The sequence below is a fragment of the Grammomys surdaster genome, unplaced genomic scaffold (genome assembly GCF_004785775.1).
Source record: "Grammomys surdaster isolate TR1022 unplaced genomic scaffold, NIH_TR_1.0 269, whole genome shotgun sequence".
Taxonomy (NCBI): domain Eukaryota; kingdom Metazoa; phylum Chordata; class Mammalia; order Rodentia; family Muridae; genus Grammomys; species Grammomys surdaster.
Genome location: NW_021604710.1, coordinates 1,771,059 through 1,780,994, shown reverse-complemented (window position 1 = coordinate 1,780,994; position 9,936 = coordinate 1,771,059).

The following is a 9,936-nucleotide window of genomic DNA, read 5'->3' as shown; positions in this document are numbered from 1 at the left end:
AGAAAAGTAGAAAAAGAACAAGGTGAATCCTTCTGCCAAGACAGAATCCCAGCAGGACGAACTCTGTGACAATGGTCTGATTTTCCTCCATTTCACTATGAAAAAGGATGCAGAGAACTGAGACTCCATTCTTATAAAATGTAGCTATATCATTTCTCTCAGATTTTAGCAATGTGAGAATACTATTAGTAAACATCAGTAGAATGTATTCAATCATTAATAAATTAATGATGTATAATTAAGAAGTTGTGCAGAACATATAGTCTTAATTGACATCCAAATTTGGAAGAGTACTACATTGTCAGTACATGCATACTTAGAATAATTGGCATAAAATCAATTATGAACTGTAGCAAACCCTACACACAAAACAATTGTGAAACAAAGTTTGATTCATAATTTTATGCATGCAAGAATATAGCAGAATTACTAAGGTCTCTGATTGAAACATCGCACCATCATGCAATGAACACAAATCAAGGAGTAAAAAGACTTTTAAGATTGGAATAATACCAGAATAGAAAGAAAATAATTTGATAGAATTTATATTTGTTACTTTAAGTGTAAGTCATAGCTAAAATCTAGAGGGTGCTTTTATAACTTCACTCAAAAATATCCTAAAACAGCTTTTCTTTTTTATGATTGGGTTGTATGTTTATCAAGTGGACATGTTTTAGGTAAGAGAATTTAGGGCCTTTGTTAAACAAAAGGCAATGTATAGATGTATGCATAGAATTTGAAACATTGTTAGTGATGAGGAAGGAGGTGGTAGAAATTATATCTGTAGACAATAATACATGATGTTGTGTGCCTTCCTATTTGTTTGTGTATATCCATCCAGAATATGTATCATTACCTTGAAATTTAGACAATAACCACTGTTCGGTTATTTTATAGCTAGTCAAGTGGGATATTCACAGAATTGCTAATACATTCTAGGAAAATGAGATGATGTTTTGTTTCACCAAATGTATTACCACTCAGGCTCAGTGCATGAGAGTTTCTATGAACATTCCAAGATTTGGAAGGGTGCTTGATAAGTGCCTATATAAATACTCTTGCAGGCAAAGTTCCCACATACTATTTACTTAGACCTTTCTATGTTTTCTCTGAAGAAAATTAGCATAGAATAAAAATAAGGTAGAAGTGCACTGGTTTTGTTGTTAGTCCATTTCCTCAATTTGTAACACACACTGTATTTGAAATCCAAAGCATAAGGATTTACAATTTTGAGTGGAGAAACTTTGGCTGATCTTCACGTCAATAATTATCCATGTTTTGACTTTTTTATAAATAACAAGAATTATATTGCTTTGGAACAATCTCTAGTTCAGTTAATATAAGTACCAAGGGAGTTGTTAAAGAGTGTTTCTCAAGAACATTGACGTGACATACAGAGTTTTCTTCTGAGAAAGATATTCATAAAATAGACATGCAACTGATGAGAATAACAAAGTAGATGTACTAATAAGACAATGTCAGCAAAAACAGAACTGGAAAGTCCAGACAGGGCCATCTGAACTTGATGTTTCATGAAGTCTCCTAGATGTGGGGAAAGTGGATTTAAACAACTCAAGAATTCATATGTACTCAGTTTCACGAGATGTTGTGTGGAGACATAGTATAAAATAAAGGTAGGAATTGTGTTTGGAGTGTAGAATTTGGACAAGGCAGGCAGTATTTAGCAATACATGAGAAATGACATTTGGGTAAGGGCAAGGGAACCAGTTGGAAGAAAGATTCTAGCCACCTGATGGATGTCTGTAATCCACATGGATGGCTTTGTGTGATTGTTTATTAATAATGTTACTGCAAATGATCCCTGACTAGCTCTTCTTACTCTCATTTCATGTTCTTCAGTAACTGTCAGTTTATAATTTCTTTTCTTGAGCAGATATTTCTCTAGAGATAGAATATATAATTAGCAAAGTACTTTGAAAACATTTCAGTTCTATTTTAAACTACAAATAAATATTATTTCAATTTTATGGCATATGCCTTGTTCTCTTGTAACTTGGCATTGCATGATGCTGTTGTTGAAGAAAATTTCCACAGTTTGATCTAAATTCTGGGGACCAGACTATGGTAGTGTAGCATAAAGTTGAATTTTATACATGATGCATAGAAAAAACATTATGTTGTACATTATTTTCATAGCAAAATGAAATACACATAACACGTTTGGTACATTAGAAATCATTTGGTATAGTCTCCTAATGTTGATAATAAAACTGGTGAGCAGGTTTGCTTGTTTTCTAAATCTGGCAATTGCTATATATTTGTTAAATGGCAAATAAATGAATAAATGTAACAATTGAATAAACTACTAGCTATTGTTGTCTTAAGTGGTCTTATTTCTTTTAGAATAAAGTCTCATTTAATTATTCTATGTTCAGTCCTTCTCCCACAAGAAATGTGTCCATTAATAGAGAAAACAAAATCATGGCTGTGATCCATATTAAAGTAACATCTTTAAGATGGGACAAGAACACTTGAAATGTTCACAAAATGTTAAGCACTTGAATTTAGTATATATTAAATTTGTATAATCCTTTTGATTTTATTTCAATGCAATGTATCTAAAGTTAATTAAAGCAATCAATTAGAAAACAAACATTACATTTCCAGGGTCCGCAGGGACTTCACTTTGAAGTATGTTCCAGTTACAAGTATAAATTTAAAGAATTATTATGATGATATACATTAATCTATGCATGTACGACTTCAGAAATTAAAAGTTGTCCAGCTGATATGGCTAATAAATGATCTAGTTATTTTAAATCACTAAAGGAAGTATCTCAGAAGGAAGGCATTTCTTTATACATAAACAAAATATCATCACTTGGAATTTATCATATTTTAAAAAGTAAATCTCAAGTTTGATGAACTATTGTTTCTTTTCTATGGTATCAGTCATGGGCAAAGCAATATTGAAACAGCCACCTCATTGCTCCTCAATTGCTGATCTCAACTGCTTACTTGTAACTACCAAGGAAGAAGCCGCTACTTTTCTTTCTTACATATTGATGAGCTAGAGACTTTGCCAAGTTATACTATGGGGTGAGGACTGGCAAAGTAAACGATTTTTTTTTCGAGGCAGGGTTTCTCTGTACAGCCCTGGCTGTCCTGGAACTCACTTTGTAGACCAGGCTGGCCTAGAACTCAGAAATCCGCTTGTCTCTGCCTACCAAGTGCTGGGATTAAAGGCATGCACCACCACTGCCTGGATGAAGTAAATGATTTTTTTAATACACCAGGATGAACTGAAGGTCAGTCTTACTAGATCATCTCTTCACTAACCTTTGAGTGCTAGTTAATCATCTAGATTATGTTCTGTGTGGACCCAGCACTATATTTGAGTACAACAGAGGATTGAAATGTAATAAGGATATTGTTGCAAATATGTGTTTTAGAAACAAGAGAAGACATAAAAATATACATATTAAACATAAAAATTTACCAAACAGAAGATTTAAATAATTATCAATTATCTCATTCTTTTCCCATTTTTCTACACTCACTGACAACTCAGTTCCAACCCCTCACCAAAATTCATCCTATAGATTCCAGAAAATATAATACACTTGCTTACTTATTGACTACATTCTAGGTACTGGGATATGTCTTGAAAGTTATGTGACAGTTAAATATAAGACATAATCATAATATGCATTTAGCTTTTACAGTCCAATTCAATAAACAAACATATTTTTTCAATACTGATAGGAATTAAATGGAACATACATAAGACAATCAGTATGTGTTAATTTCAATGAAATGAAACACTACACCATAACATAGTCTACTATAATTTCTGCTAAGTAGGCAAGTTATTCCACATATTTCATCTAAAGCTATGATATGGAAATTACTATTTGTGCAGAATATGAATAAGCATGTATGTTTCGCATTCATAGAGACCATCTATTTCTCATCACAATAAAGAAATAAAGAGTGGCAGTAACAGAAGAAGAGTTAAGCAAAGACAAGACGCTTCAAACTGTCTGGGAGGAATTTGTGGTGCACTAAATTTATACAACCTTGTTGACTCATACATTAACACCCAAAATGTCTTAAAAGGAAACAGCTGTAGTGTGGCACAGGGTCCTATACCTGCAGAATTTCTGGGTAACTGGAGAACACTCAGGACTGCTCCTCCTTGAAATGCAGCAGAATCCTCAGGAAAGGAGATTTTATTCTCTGAGGGCTCAGCCTAGTTGGCAGCTCTTGAGTCTCCTTGGAGGGGCAGGGCCAGGAGACATCATGCATGACTACCTCTGTGGGAAGCGAAGACAGAGAAATTATCTCTTTCTATTGCTGTTGTCATTCCCAGCAGGACAAGCAGTTAAGAATCACAGATAAAGAGGCAACTCTGAAACAACACCCATCAGAATCTGTGAATAGTGATTGACATTTTTTTATGTCATAATCTCAGTCTCATTATTTTCATTTTAAGATGCTCCTAGGGAACCTGTCAAGAAGTAGAACCAATGAGTGAGCTTTTGGCCTCTACTCTGAAGCTCAGCCTCTCCTGTATGGAATCTGGATGCCCTTGTCTGTAATAGAAATGAGAAGTTAGGACCTTAAAACTCTTATGATTAAAAGTCACACTCCAAATTTTACATACTGTGGGAGCTGCATAGGAAGACAGAAAGAGGATTAGGGAGTTCAAAGAGAGGCTATGATATCCTAGAATGGCTCTTTGGGAGAGAGAGGAGAGGAGAGGAGAGGAGAGGGAGAGGTGTGGGAGCTGCGAGGAGGCGAGAAGAGAGGGCATGTGCTACTACTGCCTGGACGAAAATAAACACTTTTTAAAAGAGAAACCAATATACTGTTCCTTCTATGAAACACGTTGTGTGTAGGATACAGTTTATATAACTCTCATCAACTTTTGTATCCTTATGAACTAAAATTAATGTAAGTAAAACTCTGAAAATTATAAATTTTAGGACACTAAGACTTAGAAATCAGTGTAGCAGATTTTTAGGAAGCTGGAAATAGATCTGCTTCAATATTTAGGCATTGCTTTCTGGGGATACAGGCAAAGGATGCTTCATTGTACTGCTCAGCCGTATGGATTGCTGCTCTGTCTGTATAATCCAGAGATTTGAATCAACCTAGATACCCCCCTACAGGATAGTGGATTAAGAAAATGTGATACATTTACACAATGGAATATTACTCAGCTGTTTAAAAAATGTAATCAGGAAATTCACAGGTAAGGAAAGGGAACTAGAAATAAAAAAACTTCCTAAGTGTGGTAACCACTTAGAAGACCCAGAAAGATGAATGTGACCAGAACATACTTACTTATATGGGGATATTAGCTGTTGTATGTGTAAATGTAGCAGTAAAATGCCTCATAATGACATTCTGCTCTACTCATGGATCAGTGCCTTTCTCAGCCATCATCAGAGAAGCTTCTTTCCACAGCCAACAGATGTGAACTAATACAGAGACCCACAGGCAGACATTATGCAGAAAGCTAGAGACCTTGACACACTCTGCCCTAAAAGAGATCCATCAAACCTCTCCCCTCAGGGCTCAGCGAACCCTGTGAAACTTTAGATGGAAAGAGTAGAAGAGCCAGAAGGCATGGAGGACACAAGTAAGCAAGGCCTTTTAAACACACAGGAGAGCAGCACATATGAACTCAGAGGCTGTTGCAGCATGCACATGCTCTGCATGGGTCTGCAACGGACAGGGTTCTAGAGTTGAAAGGAGAATCTTCTAACCCAGAAGCTATCTCCAACTGACAAAGACTTGCAAATTAAAATTTGGGTTTCTCCAAGAGAGTCTCACTGGGGAAACAAACTATTCCTATGGGTAAGCTAAATGCCCAGCTGTAGATGCCAACACAAAATGAATCCAATAGAATATTTGGAAATTCCCTGTCTCATAATATTGTGTTAGAACTTCTTCATTTTGTAGTTTTGTTATTTATTTATTTATTTATTTATTTTTGCCTTTGTTTCTTTTTTCCTCTCCCTTTTACCCATTCAGGTTCTTATTGCTTCTAGTTTTGTGTTTTAATGGAATTCCAGAAAGTAGTCATTTCTGACAATATTCATTTCTTGTGCCTTTTCTCGGCCCTTTGTCTTCTGTTTGTTTGTTTGTTTGTTTTGTTATATTCTGATGTGTCATTTTTTTTGTTTTATGCTATTATATATTATTTCATTATTATCTCTTAGTAGTCTGTATTATTTCTAATAAAAGACAGAAAGGTGGTGGATTCAGATGAGTGGAGAGATGGGGAGAACTTAGGGAAGTAGAGGGAGAGAAAATGAATCATAATATAGTGTATAAAAGTCTATTTTCAATAAAATAAAAAGGAAATTCCTCATTATATATACATATATACATCTGCTTCTATCTGTCTGTCTGTCTATCTATCTTTTAAAAGAGAGCTATTTTACCTAGAAAGACAATAATGTTTGAAGCAAAGCAAGACAACCCAAAAGTTTCATGATTCTAAAAGAATTCTAAGAAATGAAAAACTTCAACTTCTTGTTTTCAGTACACAAGCAGGTAGTTACAGGTCTCATACTCACTGTAGCAACCATGCAACCCCTCTTGCCCAGCTCTCTTTGAACTGTTGACCCTAAGCCAGGTGCCATTGTGCTCTGTGACTTTTCCTGAGGAGAAATGAACAATGTTGTTCTACCCCAGACAGGGCATTTAAGTCTAAGAGAACCAATGAATTATTGAGGTTGTTTCCCTGAATCAAGGTAAGGGTTACTCACAAGCACATGTCTTATTCAAATAGTACTGCACTCCTAAAAGCCCACGTCAGCATGGGTGAAAAGTAAGGTTGTCTCCTAAATTCTCTGTACAGTTTACTGGAAGCTTGGGTCTTTGGCCTGTATCCACAGCAGTCATTACTACCTAGAAAATCTTAGGAATCTCCCAAGTCTTCGAAACTTCCTTAGACTTGAGAGTTTTACATGCTTCCTGAGTCTTTTTAGTTTCACTTATTTTTGAAGCCTCCCTCTAGATGGAAACATTTCCACTCTGAGAAAGCTGTTAACACACATCTTGATGGTGTTGACTATCTGAAGAGAGAAAAGGAGGCACATAGATATTTGAATATACAAAGCCAACAGTGTAGTAAGCATTAATTTAAGTAAAAATATTTATATTATTTGATAACGCTGATTATTTGATTTCCATGGACATTTAATATTTTCATGCATAAAGTATATCTAGAAGTTAACTACTATTTAATTGAAAGTAACAATTCTCATAAAACTATAATATAGAATATTAAACTATATAAAAACCAAATAAGGTGGTGTGACAACTGCTCAAAATAAATTATTGTTGAGACTTTTTTGAAATATTTTGGAGAATTTTATTCAATGTATTTTGATAGTATTCTTTTCTCTCTCAGCTGCTCTCAGACCTTCCCTTATCTCTATCCACTCAACTCCATGTTCTTTCTCTCCATCAGGGAGATTTGTAAAGAAACCTCTCCCCACTGTAGGAGGAACATGTAAGGTGTTGGGGGTGTTTCTTCAGGATAGCATGAGAAAAGTGTTATGGTTCAGGGTGGAGAATGGTGGTATTGTTCTTCACTGTGTATCTGAGTGATTTTTATTTCAAAGGGATTGTCAAAATATAAAGTCAGGGAACAAAGAAGGCAGCGTTTGCAATAGGGTTTATTTGTTTTAGCTGGTAGTATTGCCTTAACCTAGGCACAGGGCAAAGATAGCTTCTTCTATTAGTGCTGAATATGAACACAGTTGTTATATGATGCCTTGCCTAGCCTAGTCTCCTTATTTTTACCAAGGGTCATGTTCTCCCCGCTTTTTATATTGGATATTCTACTTATTTACATTTCAGACATCATCCCCTTAATCCATTACCCCCACCCTGTCCCCCCCAGAAACTTCCAATCCTGTCCTCCCTTCATCTGATTCTATGAGGGTGTGCCCCCACCCATTCACCCACCCCCTGCCCTCGAATTCCCCCACACTTGCATCCCGCCTTCCCGGGACCAAGGACCTCCACTCACACCAATGCTTGACAAGGCCATCCTCCACTGCATATACAGCTGGAGCCATTGGTCCCTCCATGCATGTTCCTAGGCTGGCAGTTTAGATTCTGGAAGCTCTGGTTGCCTGGTGTTGTTGCTCTCCCCATGAAGTCGCAAGCCCCTTCAGCTCCTTTAGTCTTTTCTCTACCTCCTCCATGAGGACCTTATGATCAGTTCAATGATTAGCTGCAAGCATCTGCCTCTATATATGTCAGATTCTTGCTGGGCCTCTCAGGAGACAGGTATATCAGGCTCTTGTCAGCATGCACTTCCTGGCATCCACAACAATGTGTGCATTTTTTGACTGCACGTGGGATGGATCCCCAGGTAGGGCAGTCTCCAGATGGCACCTCCTCCAGTCTCTGCACCCCGCTTTGTCTCTGTATTTGCTCCCTCGAGTATTTTGTTACTCTTAAGAAGGACTGAAGAACCCATACTTTGGTATTCCTTCTTTTTGAGACCACCTTCATGTGGTCTGTTAGTTGTATCTTGATGATTCTGAACTTTGGAGTTAATATCCACTTATCAGTGAGTGCATACCTTGTAAGTTCTTTTGTGATTGGCTTACCTCACTCAGGATGATATTTTCTAATTTCATCCATTTGCCTAAGAATTTCATGAATTCATTGTTTTTAATAGCTGAGTAGTATTCCGTTGTGTAAATGTACCACATTTTCTGTATCCATTCCTCTGTTGAAGGACATCTGGGTTCTTTCCAGCTTCTTGCTATTACATATAAGGCTACTATGAACATAGTGGAGCATGTGTCCTTGTTATATGTTGGAGCATGTTTTCCATATATGCCCAGCAGTGGCATAACTGGGTCCTCAGGTAATATTATGTCCAATTTTCTGAGGAGCCGTCAGACTGATTACCAGAGTGGTTGGACCACCTTGCAATCCCGCCAACAATGAATGAGTGTTCCTCTTTCTACACATCCTTATCAGCATCTTTTATCCCCTGAGTTTTGATCTTAGCCATCCTGACTGGTGTGAGGTGGAATCTCAGGGGTGTTTTGATTTGCATTTCCCTGATGACTAAGGATGCTGAACATTTTTTAGGTGCTTGTTAGCCATTTGAGTTTCCTCAGTTGAAAATTCTTTGTTTAGCTCTGTACCCTTTTTAATAGGGTTATTTGGTTGTTTGGAGTCCAATTTCTTGAGCTCTCTGTATATACTGGATATGAACCCTCTATCAGATATAGGATCAGTAAAGATCTTTTCCCAATCTGTTGATTGTCATTTGGTCCTATTGACAGTGTCCTATGGCTTACACAAGCTTTACAATTTTATGAGATCCTATTTGTCAATTCTTGATCTTAGCGCATAAGCCATTGGTGTCCTGTTCAGGAACTTTTCCCTTGTGCCCAAGTGTTCGAGGCTCTTCCCCACTTTCTCTTCTGTCAGTTTCACTGTATCTGGTTTTATGTGGAGGTCCTTGTACCACTTGGACTGGAGCTTTGCACAAGGAGATAGGAATGGATCGATTTTCATTCTTCTACTTGCTGACCTCAAGTTGAACAAGCACCATTTGTTGAAAAGGCTGTCTTTTTTTTCCACTGAATAGTTTTAGCTCCTTTGTCAATGATCAAGTGACCATAGGTGTGTGCGTTCATTTCTGGGTCTTAAGTTCTACTCCATTTATCTTCTTGCCTATCTCTGTACCAATACCATGCAGTTTTTATCACTATTACTCTGTAGCACAGCTTAAGGTCAGGGATGGTGATTCCTCCAGAAGATCATTTATTGAGAATAGTTTTCACTATCCTGTTTGTTTGTTTTTTTTTGTTATTCCAAATGAATTTGAGAATTATTTTTTCTAACTCTGTGAAAAATCGAGTTGGAATTTGATGGGGATTACATTGAATCTGTAGATTGCTTTCAGCAAGATGGCCATTTTTA